The following is a 13,306-nucleotide window of genomic DNA, read 5'->3' on the forward strand; positions in this document are numbered from 1 at the left end:
ATTGAAGTGCATAACTTGCAATTTCATTAATTAAAGTACTTATTTAACATCTAACTTTTCTGGGCAAGTTTTTGACATACTTTCAAGTATAAACTGCCAGTCCTCGTATGTCATCTACTTGATAACCTGTCATTGTGGACTCCAATATGAAGGTCGTACCACCAGGAGGCTAAACATACGATTTTTGGAGCAAAGAAGGAACATTCTAAACAAGCTTCCTTCCCATAGTTTATCCAAACATATAACTCGGCAACATCAAGGCGATGTAAAAGCTATTAAAGTTCAGGGCATAGAACATATACCACTCACAGCCCTAGGAGGAGATAGATTCAATATGCTTTGCAAATGCGAAGCATATTGGATCTTCTCCTTGGGCACCCTGTTTCCACAGGGTCTTAATGAAAACATTGAAATTAACAACATCAATTGAATTTTATTCCTGTACTATAAACCACCTGACCATATATCATAGCTGGTCTAAATATATCCAGCTACTGATTATTCCATCTGGTGGTTTATGTACTTTCAATGTCAATTGTCAATTTTTAATAATTTAAACATATATATATATATAGAAATGGATTCTCGTGGGAGCCAATATGCCTTTTGTATGACAATAATTAAAAGTTTTTATTGTACAGAAACAAACGATATTTATCCTAAGCGTTCGTTATTGACACAACCTTCTAAAAATTCATATAAAACAATATTACAATCTTATACATAAATTACAGTTGGATGTGAGGATTTTACAGCCAGGTGATCACAGTCAGAACTCGAAATGGATGTATCTCCAACCAGATGTTTGTGATAAGGACTTTGTTAACCAGACATTGCAAAACCCAACGCGTTTCGTCCGTTAGGACTTCATCAGGGGTTTGGAATCTGGATAGTTACAAATGGAAATATATAAATCATATAGTCTTCATTAATAAGACATATTATTATCCAGGTAAGTATTCCATTGAAATCTATTGTGGATTAACATACATACCAGTTCTTATAGTAGGAGTGATTACCATTGATTAGAAAGGTTTAGAATATCCAATGATTACATCCAATCACATATTCAATTCGATAAATATAATATCTGAAACATTATCGTTATAATAATCAATAAACATTATCCTTATACAAATGATAAAAGGAAGAGGGAGGGAGAGACAAAAGAAGAGAAAAGGGAGGGAAAGTCGAAAGAATATTATGAATGTCAATATAAATCAAATAGCTCCGTATTTATCCACATAATCAACATCAATTCAGCTGATGGAAATGATACAAAGGGCAGGGTCTACAAGTATCAGAAACTACCAATAGTTATAGAACACTCCAATTAAAGTCCACATAAAACTTCAAATTCACAATATACACACAATTATATCCACATTACAACTCATTGTACAATACATACCTAGATAGACTTCAAAAAAATATATATAAATTTGGTTGAAATTAGATGATGTTACGTTCCCTAAAAGGGATAAAGATAAAATAGTTTTTTGTCACTCAAATGATTGTTAATAGGAAATGTTCCTGTAACATCCTGTTTACCATTAAAATAACATAGATGCTACCAACAAATCAGAGAAGATATAACAACAACTTCCTCAATTGATTATAAGAAACCATGCTGATGTCAGTATTTAATGTAAGGTATTTAAGGTGATTCAAATAGAAGAACTTTTTTATCCCAAACTAATTAATAAATGATGTCTTTAATCTAACATGCAATGGGGAGTGGTATATTCAATCAATCATTAGAGAGCCAATTAAGTTCACAGCTGTAATTTATAACCAGCAAGAAGAACTTTTTAACATCTGAAATACTAATCTTAACATCATATGGTATTTAATATTTGCACTAAATTAGTCTGGTTCTTACCTATTTTCAATCAAGAATGGTGGAACCTTATAGTCTACCTCTGTTTATACATGTCACCAAACAGAGAACTTAGGAAAATTTCAAATCCTGAACGAAACTATTCCCTGTGGACAAGTAAATCTAAATCAGTATATTACAATCATACTAAAATTAAGTAGTTACTCTTAAATTAAGGAATCCATTCATCTAATAAATTTTCAAAAAGGCCATCCAATAACTAAGTTCCAAATATACAATTATAGTACTCAAACTTACTTTTTACAGGAACAAGTGCAACCTCACTGAATCCCAACTACAGAATGAGAGGCAATATAAGGACATCCCTTTATAGCTCCCTTGATATTACATCACTTCCTGCTGGCTGATTAATTAATTTATTATTAGTTAGTGATGTGTTAAGACCTCATAGTACTATGTGGAATGCCATTCTTACTGGTTACCTAACAGATCCCCTAAATGATGTCTTTAATCTAACATGCAATGGGGAGTGGTATATTCAATCAATCATTAGAGAGCCAATTAAGTTCACAGCTGTAATTTATAACCAGCAAGAAGAACTATTTAACATCTGAAATACTTAACCTCATATGGTATTCAATATTTGCACTAAATTAGTCTGGTTATTACCTATTTTCAATCAAGAATGGTGGAACCTTATAGTCTAACTCTGTTTATACATGTCACCAAAAAGAGGACTCAGGAAAAATTTCAAATCCTGAATGATACTATTCCCTGTGGACAAGTAAAACTAAATCAGTATATTACAATCATATTAAAATTAAGTAGTTACTCTTCAATTAAGGAATCCATTCATCTAATAAATTTTCAAAAATACCATCCAATAACTAAGTTCCAAAAATACCAATATAGTACTCAAACTTACTTTTTACAGGAACAAGTGCAACCTCACTGAATACCAACTACAGAATGAGAGGCAATATAGGGGCATCCCTTTATAGCTCCCTTGATATTACATCACTTCCTGCTGGCTGATTAATTAATTTATTATTAGTTAGTAATGTGTTAAGACCTCATAGTACTATGTGGAATGCCATTCTTACTGGTTAACTAACATCAATTCTGCTTCCTGACATTATAAAAATAAGAGGGGACAAAATCTGAACGCTACATGCGTTCCACTCTCGCGTGCGTGTCAGCGCACCGCACTTCCGGTTCCGGCGGGAGTACGCACCGCGTGCGTGTCACAGTCACGCACTTCCGGCGGAAGTACATCACATGCGAGTCACGATCGCTGTTTGCGTGCCATGGTCCCGTAGTTCGATGGAGATGTGTCAGCGGATGTTAAATTTTGTGGTTAGCTTTAGGGATTCTTTCTGTGATGAATAAAGATTAAACAAAAATTCTTTATAAGGTCTACTATTAAAGAGTTCTTTGGTCATTAAAGTCAAACTCTTTTTTCACAGTTAGAATTGTAACATTAATATTGAATTCTAAATAGTAATAAAGTGCTGTTATCTCATCAATTAAATAAAGGTATTAATAGTGCTATTTATTAAATAAGTGTTAATCAATATAAGTGACCAATTTGTGATAAATAATATTAATTATAAACTATTTGATAAAAAAATATACTTAAAGTGACTTATTGCAATAATAACTAATAGTATTGATACGACATGTTTCAAATTTAAAGTTTAGTGTTTAATTGTCTGGTTCAAATTACACCGACAATATTAATATAACCAAGATCAACATGATTTCCCATTTACAGAAAGATTCACCACATATTACATTTCATAAGAGTTATATATTGATAGACCATGAACATACTATATATACTTAAATCATCCCTAAGTTGTATATTCCTTTTATCAAACTTAAACTAAAAAAACTATAAACATAGGGGGAGGGGGGGGGGGGGACTGTAAGATGGCCGGACTAATAATAGGAATGGTTAAATACTATTCACTTCTCTTTTATTATGAAGACTATTATAGGAAAGACACAATATCAATATCTTCGTTTAAGCCACCAGGAGTGAGAGTGTTCAAAGAGTAGATCCAAAATGTCTCCTGTTTGGATAAAGTTAGATCTCTACTTTTTCCTCTAGGATCTGATGGAATGTATTCGAGAATGGTAAAGGAGAAATTCTCCTTAGTCACAACTGAATTGTGTTTATCCATAAAGTGTCTGGGGAGACTATGGGACGTCAGTTTGTTTTTCACGTTCCTCATATGTTCTTGTATTCTGATTTTAATCATTCTCTTAGTTTTGCCTATATACGATAGGCCACAGCTGCAAGTGATCCGATAGATAACATATTCAGTGTTACAGTTCACAAGGTGTCCTAATTTGTACCATTTCCCTGTTTCCATTTTAATATTAATGGATTTACGTTCCATAAATTTACAACAGATACACTTTGAACATGGATAACAACCCTTTGTAGGTATAATGGAGTCTGGACAGCTTCTGTGTTGTACTAAGTCAGATAGTCTACTTGGTGCTATTATACTTTTCAGATTGGTGGATTTCTGGAAGACCAGGTTAGGTTTATTTGGAAGCGTAGGGCCCAAAATTGGGTCCTTCAAAAGTAAACCCCAATGGCGTTCCAGAATTTTTCTAATTGAATGATTTTCACGGTTAAATTGTGTAATAAAAGGTCTTAACTGTTGTCTTGCTGGTTCAATCTTATCCTTAGGAAGTAACATCTTATCTCTTTCTTGTAGAGATGCTTTTATTTTGGCCTTAGAGACCATATCAACAGTATAGCCCCTTTCTTCAAATCTCTTTTGTATGACTGCTGCCTGATCCCAGTAGTCTTCAATGCTGGTACAATTACGTCTTAAACGGAGAAATTGAGCGTATGGCACATTGTTTTTCCATGCTGGAAAATGACAACTAGTTTGCGGGATGTAACTGTTGGTGTCCACTTCCTTAAAAAACGTTTTTGTACTAATCTTTTCACCTACTGTTCCCATTAAGGTGAGATCAAGATAGTCTATCTTCTGCGAATCAGTTTGATAGGTGAACTTTAAATTCAGATCGTTGATCTGAATGGAAGCCATAAAGTCATCAATACTAGCTCTATCTCCTTTCCATATGAAAAGAAGATCGTCTATGTATCTGCGATAGAAAACAATGTTTTCACAATATTCAGAACCATAAACAAATGTATCTTCCCATTCCTTCATAAAAAGGTTAGCGTACGATGGGGCAAACTTAGTCCCCATCGCTGTACCTTGTTTTTGTAAATAGAATTTGTTGTTAAATTCAAAAAAGTTGTGGTTTAGAATAAATGTTATGCCTTCCAGCAGAAATGACACATCCTTTTTGGATAATTCGGGATCATTAGATAGAACTGCTCTAATTGACTCTATACCCTTAGAATGCGGGATAGAAGAATATAGCGCTTGGACGTCCAGAGTAAGCCAATAATAATCCTTTATCCAAATAAAGGAATTTAGTTCCTGGAGGACACTTGTAGAATCTTTAAGGTATGAGTCCATTTTAGTTACATAAGGTTGAAGTCGAATATCAATATAGTGCGACAAATTAGAAGTTAGAGAATTCACTCCTGCCACTATAGATCTTCCTGGCGGATTTGTATTACTTTTATGTATCTTTGGTATGTGATAAAAGTTCGGCACTATTGGATGTTTCACGTCCAAATAATCGAACTCATCCTTGCAGATCAAATTGTCCCTCAACGCTCTCATTAACAGACAGGTCAATTCCTCTTGGTAAGTTTTAGTAGGATTGCCAGGTAATTCAATATATGTATGCCCATCTAGTAGTATACTAGAAGCCTCATTCAAATAGGCTTCTCTTGTCTGAAGGACCAAAGCTCCTCCTTTATCGGCCCCTTTAATCACTATGCTCTTATCTTTTTTAAGGGACTTCAAGGCTCCTTTCTCTTGAGGGTTCAGATTATTTCCATATTTAGAACTTTTTGATTTCATTTTTCTAAAGTCCTCCTTAACAGACTCATAAAATATGTCCAAATTACTACTTTTAGATTCTACAGGGTAAAACTCAGAAGGTAATTTTACCAATGGAGGTTTCTCTTTATTGGAACTTTCAATTGGGGGATTTTTAAGAAAATGTCTATGGATGGTCAATTTCCGAATATACTTATTAAGGTCTATAAATAAATTAAATTTATTTACATGTGAATCTGGCGCAAATTTTAAACCCTTCTCTAATAAGGAGCTTTCCGCTGTTGATAAATGTCTCTTTGCGATATTGATAACCCCAGATGGGACTTCTCTTGATGGAACAGTGCTCTTCGTTTTTTCGGGCTTCTCTCTGCCCCCTCTACATCCTCGTTTCCTCCATTGTGTCCTCTCTTCACACCCTGTGGAGAATCTAATCTTGTGTGAAGTTCCTCTTTTTGTTGTTGTATGCGAGGAAATCTGTGTCCTCGTCGTTCTTCTAAAAAATGGCCTCTCTGTTGCCTAACTGGAGTAGGGGATCTGTCAGTATTATATCTACCCCTATACGAATAGTTCCCTTGATCAGATCTATCACGAAAAGAAACCAATCGATTCCTTTGTCCACCCTGTTGTGAGGGGTATCTATTCCTATAGCCCCTCCATTCTTCTCTCCGATTGTAATGGGGGGATTGATAGTTCCTTCTGGATCTATTACGAGATTGTTGGCCTCCATAGTTCCCACGATACTGTCTATAGTCACCCTGGTATCTCTTATCATACCGTGAGTGATTCATCAATGGTGCCTGAGTTCTCTCTTCCATCCTCCCTTCATTAATGGGTAAATGATGTATCTGGCCAGATATGTAATCATTTCTATCTCGCAAAAATTTCTTCTGTTTACGTGATATAATTTCTTCTTCAGTACTATCTAGTTTGTGGTGCAGATCCACCACATCCCGTTTGAACTCCTCACTATCATCAAATTTATTGGCTTGTACTTCAATTTTCTTGATTTCTTCCTCAATACGACCTAATTCCCTCTTCCTTTCAGAAATAATCAAACCAATGAGTTTATTGGAACAATCATCTAAGATCGAATTCCAATTGGTGATAAAGCTTTCATTTCCTCCTCCTATCGTAGGGGTCTTATGTAGCCTTAGGCCTCTTGGGATCCTTCCTACTTCAAGATATTTCTCCAATGTAACTATATCATACCAATTATTAAGTTCTTTTACTGCTAACTTTTCTACCAGATTAAGGTAGCCATAATAATCATCCTCATCTGCTTGAAACACCTGTTCTTCCTCATCAAAAATATTTTTAGCTTTTAACTGTCTTTTTGATCTATCGCTAAAAATCGGCATTTTTGGTAAAAGCTGCAATCTTAGGGTTAACTGACAGAGACAATACTACAAAACAAAAAATCAACCCTAATATCTTGCGCTATACCTCTAGTCTCAAACCAACAAGAAATACCCTCTGTCAGATAAGGTATTAAAAGTAGATTACAAATAGAAATAGATTCTCGTGGGAGCCAATATGCCTTTTGTATGACAATAATTAAAAGTTTTTATTGTACAGAAACAAACGATATTTATCCTAAGCGTTCGTTATTGACACAACCTTCTAAAAATTCATATAAAACAATATTACAATCTTATACATAAATTACAGTTGGATGTGAGGATTTTACAGCCAGGTGATCACAGTCAGAACTCGAAATGGATGTATCTCCAACCAGATGTTTGTGATAAGGACTTTGTTAACCAGGCGTTGCAAAACCCAACGCGTTTCGTCCGTTAGGACTTCATCAGGGGTTTGGAATCTGGATAGTTACAAATGGAAATATATAAATCATATAGTCTTCATTAATAAGACATATTATTATCCAGGTAAGTATTCCATTGAAATCTATTGTGGATTAACATACATACCAGTTCTTATAGTAGGAGTGATTACCATTGATTAGAAAGGTTTAGAATATCCAATGATTACATCCAATCACATATTCAATTCGATAAATATAATATCTGAAACATTATCGTTATAATAATCAATAAACATTATCCTTATACAAATGATAAAAGGAAGAGGGAGGGAGAGTCAAAAGAAGAGAAAAGGGAGGGAAAGTCGAAAGAATATTATGAATGTCAATATAAATCAAATAGCTCCGTATTTATCCACATAATCAACATCAATTCAGCTGATGGAAATGATACAAAGGGCAGGGTCTACAAGTATCAGAAACTACCAATAGTTATAGAACACTCCAATTAAAGTCCACATAAAACTTCAAATTCACAATATACACACAATTATATCCACATTACAACTCATTGTACAATACATACCTAGATAGACTTCAAAAAAATATATATAAATTTGGTTGAAATTAGATGATGTTACGTTCCCTAAAAGGGATAAAGATAAAATAGTTTTTTGTCACTCAAATGATTGTTAATAGGAAATGTTCCTGTAACATCCTGTTTACCATTAAAATAACATAGATGCTACCAACAAATCAGAGAAGATATAACAACAACTTCCTCAATTGATTATAAGAAACCATGCTGATGTCAGTATTTAATGTAAGGTATTTAAGGTGATTCAAATAGAAGAACTTTTTTATCCCAAACTAATTAATAAATGATGTCTTTAATCTAACATGCAATGGGGAGTGGTATATTCAATCAATCATTAGAGAGCCAATTAAGTTCACAGCTGTAATTTATAACCAGCAAGAAGAACTTTTTAACATCTGAAATACTAATCTTAACATCATATGGTATTTAATATTTGCACTAAATTAGTCTGGTTCTTACCTATTTTCAATCAAGAATGGTGGAACCTTATAGTCTACCTCTGTTTATACATGTCACCAAACAGAGAACTTAGGAAAATTTCAAATCCTGAACGAAACTATTCCCTGTGGACAAGTAAATCTAAATCAGTATAAACCTAACCTGGTCTTCCAGAAATCCACCAATCTGAAAAGTATAATAGCACCAAGTAGACTATCTGACTTAGTACAACACAGAAGCTGTCCAGACTCCATTATACCTACAAAGGGTTGTTATCCATGTTCAAAGTGTATCTGTTGTAAATTTATGGAACGTAAATCCATTAATATTAAAATGGAAACAGGGAAATGGTACAAATTAGGACACCTTGTGAACTGTAACACTGAATATGTTATCTATCGGATCACTTGCAGCTGTGGCCTATCGTATATAGGCAAAACTAAGAGAATGATTAAAATCAGAATACAAGAACATATGAGGAACGTGAAAAACAAACTGACGTCCCATAGTCTCCCCAGACACTTTATGGATAAACACAATTCAGTTGTGACTAAGGAGAATTTCTCCTTTACCATTCTCGAATACATTCCATCAGATCCTAGAGGAAAAAGTAGAGATCTAACTTTATCCAAACAGGAGACATTTTGGATCTACTCTTTGAACACTCTCACTCCTGGTGGCTTAAACGAAGATATTGATATTGTGTCTTTCCTATAATAGTCTTCATAATAAAAGAGAAGTGAATAGTATTTAACCATTCCTATTATTAGTCCGGCCATCTTACAGTCCCCCCCCCCCTCCCCCTATGTTTATAGTTTTTTTAGTTTAAGTTTGATAAAAGGAATATACAACTTAGGGATGATTTAAGTATATATAGTATGTTCATGGTCTATCAATATATAACTCTTATGAAATGTAATATGTGGTGAATCTTTCTGTAAATGGGAAATCATGTTGATGTTGGTTATATTAATATTGTCGGTGTAATTTGAACCAGACAATTAAACACTAAACTTTAAATTTGAAACATGTCGTATCAATACTATTAGTTATTATTGCAATAAGTCACTTTAAGTATATTTTTTTATCAAATAGTTTATAATTAATATTATTTATCACAAATTGGTCACTTATATTGATTAACACTTATTTAATAAATAGCACTATTAATACCTTTATTTAATTGATGAGATAACAGCACTTTATTACTATTTAGAATTCAATATTAATGTTACAATTCTAACTGTGAAAAAAGAGTTTGACTTTAATGACCAAAGAACTCTTTAATAGTACACCTTATAAAGAATTTTTGTTTAATCTTTATTCATCACAGAAAGAATCCCTAAAGCTAACCACAAAATTTAACATCCGCTGACACAACTCCATCGAACTACGGGACCATGGCACGCAAACAGCGATCGTGACTCGCATGTGATGTACTTCCGCCGGAAGTGCGTGACTGTGACACGCACGCGGTGCGTACTCCCGCCGGAACCGGAAGTGCGGTGCGCTGACACGCACGCGAGAGTGGAACGCATGTAGCGTTCAGATTTTGTCCCCTCTTATTTTTATAATGTCAGGAAGCAGAATTGATGTTAGTTAACCAGTAAGAATGGCATTCCACATAGTACTATGAGGTCTTAACACATTACTAACTAATAATAAATTAATTAATCAGCCAGCAGGAGGGAGCACTAATTTAGTGCAAATATTAAATACCATATGATGTTAAGATTAGTATTTCAGATGTTAAATAGTTCTTCTTGCTGGTTATAAATTACAGCTGTGAACTTAATTGGCTCTCTAATGATTGATTGAATATACCACTCCCCATTGCATGTTAGATTAAAGACATCATTTAGGGGATCTGTTAGGTAACCAGTAAGAATGGCATTCCACATAGTACTATGAGGTCTTAACACATCACTAACTAATAATAAATTAATTAATCAGCCAGCAGGAAGTGATGTAATATCAAGGGAGCTATAAAGGGATGTCCTTATATTGCCTCTCATTCTGTAGTTGGGATTCAGTGAGGTTGCACTTGTTCCTGTAAAAAGTAAGTTTGAGTACTATAATTGTATATTTGGAACTTAGTTATTGGATGGTCTTTTTGAAAATTTATTAGATGAATGGATTCCTTAATTTAAGAGTAACTACTTAATTTTAGTATGATTGTAATATACTGATTTAGATTTACTTGTCCACAGGGAATAGTTTCGTTCAGGATTTGAAATTTTCCTAAGTTCTCTGTTTGGTGACATGTATAAACAGAGGTAGACTATAAGGTTCCACCATTCTTGATTGAAAATAGGTAAGAACCAGACTAATTTAGTGCAAATATTAAATACCATATGATGTTAAGATTAGTATTTCAGATGTTAAAAAGTTCTTCTTGCTGGTTATAAATTACAGCTGTGAACTTAATTGGCTCTCTAATGATTGATTGAATATACCACTCCCCATTGCATGTTAGATTAAAGACATCATTTATTAATTAGTTTGGGATAAAAAAGTTCTTCTATTTGAATCACCTTAAATACCTTACATTAAATACTGACATCAGCATGGTTTCTTATAATCAATTGAGGAAGTTGTTGTTATATCTTCTCTGATTTGTTGGTAGCATCTATGTTATTTTAATGGTAAACAGGATGTTACAGGAACATTTCCTATTAACAATCATTTGAGTGACAAAAAACTATTTTATCTTTATCCCTTTTAGGGAACGTAACATCATCTAATTTCAACCAAATTTATATATATTTTTTTGAAGTCTATCTAGGTATGTATTATACAATGAGTTGTAATGTGGATATAATTGTGTGTATATTGTGAATTTGAAGTTTTATGTGGACTTTAATTGGAGTGTTCTATAACTATTGGTAGTTTCTGATACTTGTAGACCCTGCCCTTTGTATCATTTCCATCAGCTGAATTGATGTTGATTATGTGGATAAATACGGAGCTATTTGATTTATATTGACATTCATAATATTCTTTCGACTTTCCCTCCCTTTTCTCTTCTTTTGACTCTCCCTCCCTCTTCCTTTTATCATTTGTATAAGGATAATGTTTATTGATTATTATAACGATAATGTTTCAGATATTATATTTATCGAATTGAATATGTGATTGGATGTAATCATTGGATATTCTAAACCTTTCTAATCAATGGTAATCACTCCTACTATAAGAACTGGTATGTATGTTAATCCACAATAGATTTCAATGGAATACTTACCTGGATAATAATATGTCTTATTAATGAAGACTATATGATTTATATATTTCCATTTGTAACTATCCAGATTCCAAACCCCTGATGAAGTCCTAACGGACGAAACGCGTTGGGTTTTGCAACGTCTGGTTAACAAAGTCCTTATCACAAACATCTGGTTGGAGATACATCCATTTCGAGTTCTGACTGTGATCACCTGGCTGTAAAATCCTCACATCCAACTGTAATTTATGTATAAGATTGTAATATTGTTTTATATGAATTTTTAGAAGGTTGTGTCAATAACGAATGCTTAGGATAAATATCGTTTGTTTCTGTACAATAAAAACTTTTAATTATTGTCATACAAAAGGCATATTGGCTCCCACGAGAATCCATTTCTATTTGTAATCTACTTTTAATACCTTATCTGACAGAGGGTATTTCTTGTTGGTTTGAGACTAGAGGTATAGCGCAAGATATTAGGGTTGATTTTTTGTTTTATATATATATATATATATATTTCATTCATTGCCTTAACCTTAATACTAAAGTGTTTCTGAATACATACAGTGACATATGGAAAAACTTACTCAGCAATCTACATTTTCATTTACTATCTCTGGCCACGGCTAAGATGATAGAAGTTCACATTATGGAGATAAGAATGTCCTCTAACAAAGAAGTCTAATCCCACCCAAAATGGCCGCCAGACTGAATAAAAACTCCCTGGTTGCAGGAGTGCTACTAGGCGACCAAGTGACCAAGCTCTAGGAGCGAAACGTACGTCTTTACTTCCGGTTTCGGCTAGCCGGGTCCGACTTCCGGTTGCGGACCCCGCATGCCGGCGGCTTCCCAGCGTGCGCGGACCATCAGATGCTTGTTACCTGTGACTTACCCGCTCTCTCGTGCACAGATAAGTTATACCACAAATCTGTATGACAACCACATAGTCAGCACAGATTACGATCTGTTGTATTATACTGTAGTGCGGCATATCACTATCTGGCTGCTAATTAAGTATATAAGACAAACTACATGCATGGCCTATATCTGAATACAGGCTAAATGTGATAACTATTAACATCTCAAAGGAGGCTTACAGCAGGTAGCTATTTTCCGGAGTGGAGTACCACAGGTACCATAATGTTCAAGAATTATCTATGCACAATATACTCCTGACTGCTGTGAATATTCAATAGACTTCATACATGTACAAAGTCTGAGCATAGGCTAGATGTGATAATCATCAATATTACATGGGAGGCTTTCTGCAGAGAGCTATTTTCTGAGCGGTTTACCACAGGCACCATAATGCTTTAGATCAATTCTATAATTTAATTATGCCAATTTCATCAATTAAGCAGTTCACACATGTTCTGAATAGTTAATTCCTATATCCAAACACAAGAGAGATCTGTGCACATTGAACACATAGCTTTCTGACCACTTCCTACTTATATAGGTACTCATCCTCTCATTCCAGCAGCCAGGCCACTCTGCAATG

General features: G+C 34.1%; 3 long non-coding RNA genes across 4 annotated transcripts; 1 reads left to right on the plus strand and 2 right to left on the minus strand.

Annotated features, from left to right (window-relative positions):
- Positions 1-670: 670 nt before the first annotated feature.
- Positions 671-2,854, minus strand: LOC134911226 (uncharacterized). Of its 2 annotated transcripts, XR_010176413.1 has the most exons (4): positions 2,766-2,854; positions 1,883-1,986; positions 995-1,090; positions 671-885 (listed from the first exon to the last, which is right to left on the minus strand). It is a non-coding gene; the product is annotated as an uncharacterized LOC134911226 (long non-coding RNA). The 2 variants fall into 2 exon arrangements; XR_010176412.1 differs by lacking the exons at positions 671-885; positions 995-1,090 and adding an exon at positions 1,190-1,471 and having other exon boundaries at positions 2,766-2,837.
- A 4,689-nt stretch (positions 2,855-7,543) lies between these two features.
- LOC134911227 (uncharacterized) lies at positions 7,544-8,698 on the minus strand. The gene is made up of 3 exons (XR_010176414.1): positions 8,601-8,698; positions 7,713-7,808; positions 7,544-7,603 (listed from the first exon to the last, which is right to left on the minus strand). It is a non-coding gene; the product is annotated as an uncharacterized LOC134911227 (long non-coding RNA).
- Positions 8,699-10,803: 2,105 nt separating this feature from the next.
- On the plus strand, positions 10,804-11,768 carry LOC134911228 (uncharacterized). Its single transcript, XR_010176415.1, has 3 exons — positions 10,804-10,893; positions 11,305-11,364; positions 11,686-11,768. It is a non-coding gene; the product is annotated as an uncharacterized LOC134911228 (long non-coding RNA).
- The last annotated feature ends 1,538 nt before the right edge of the window (positions 11,769-13,306 follow it).

This window comes from Pseudophryne corroboree, chromosome 4 (genome assembly GCF_028390025.1).
Source record: "Pseudophryne corroboree isolate aPseCor3 chromosome 4, aPseCor3.hap2, whole genome shotgun sequence".
Classification (NCBI taxonomy): Eukaryota; Metazoa; Chordata; class Amphibia; order Anura; family Myobatrachidae; genus Pseudophryne; species Pseudophryne corroboree.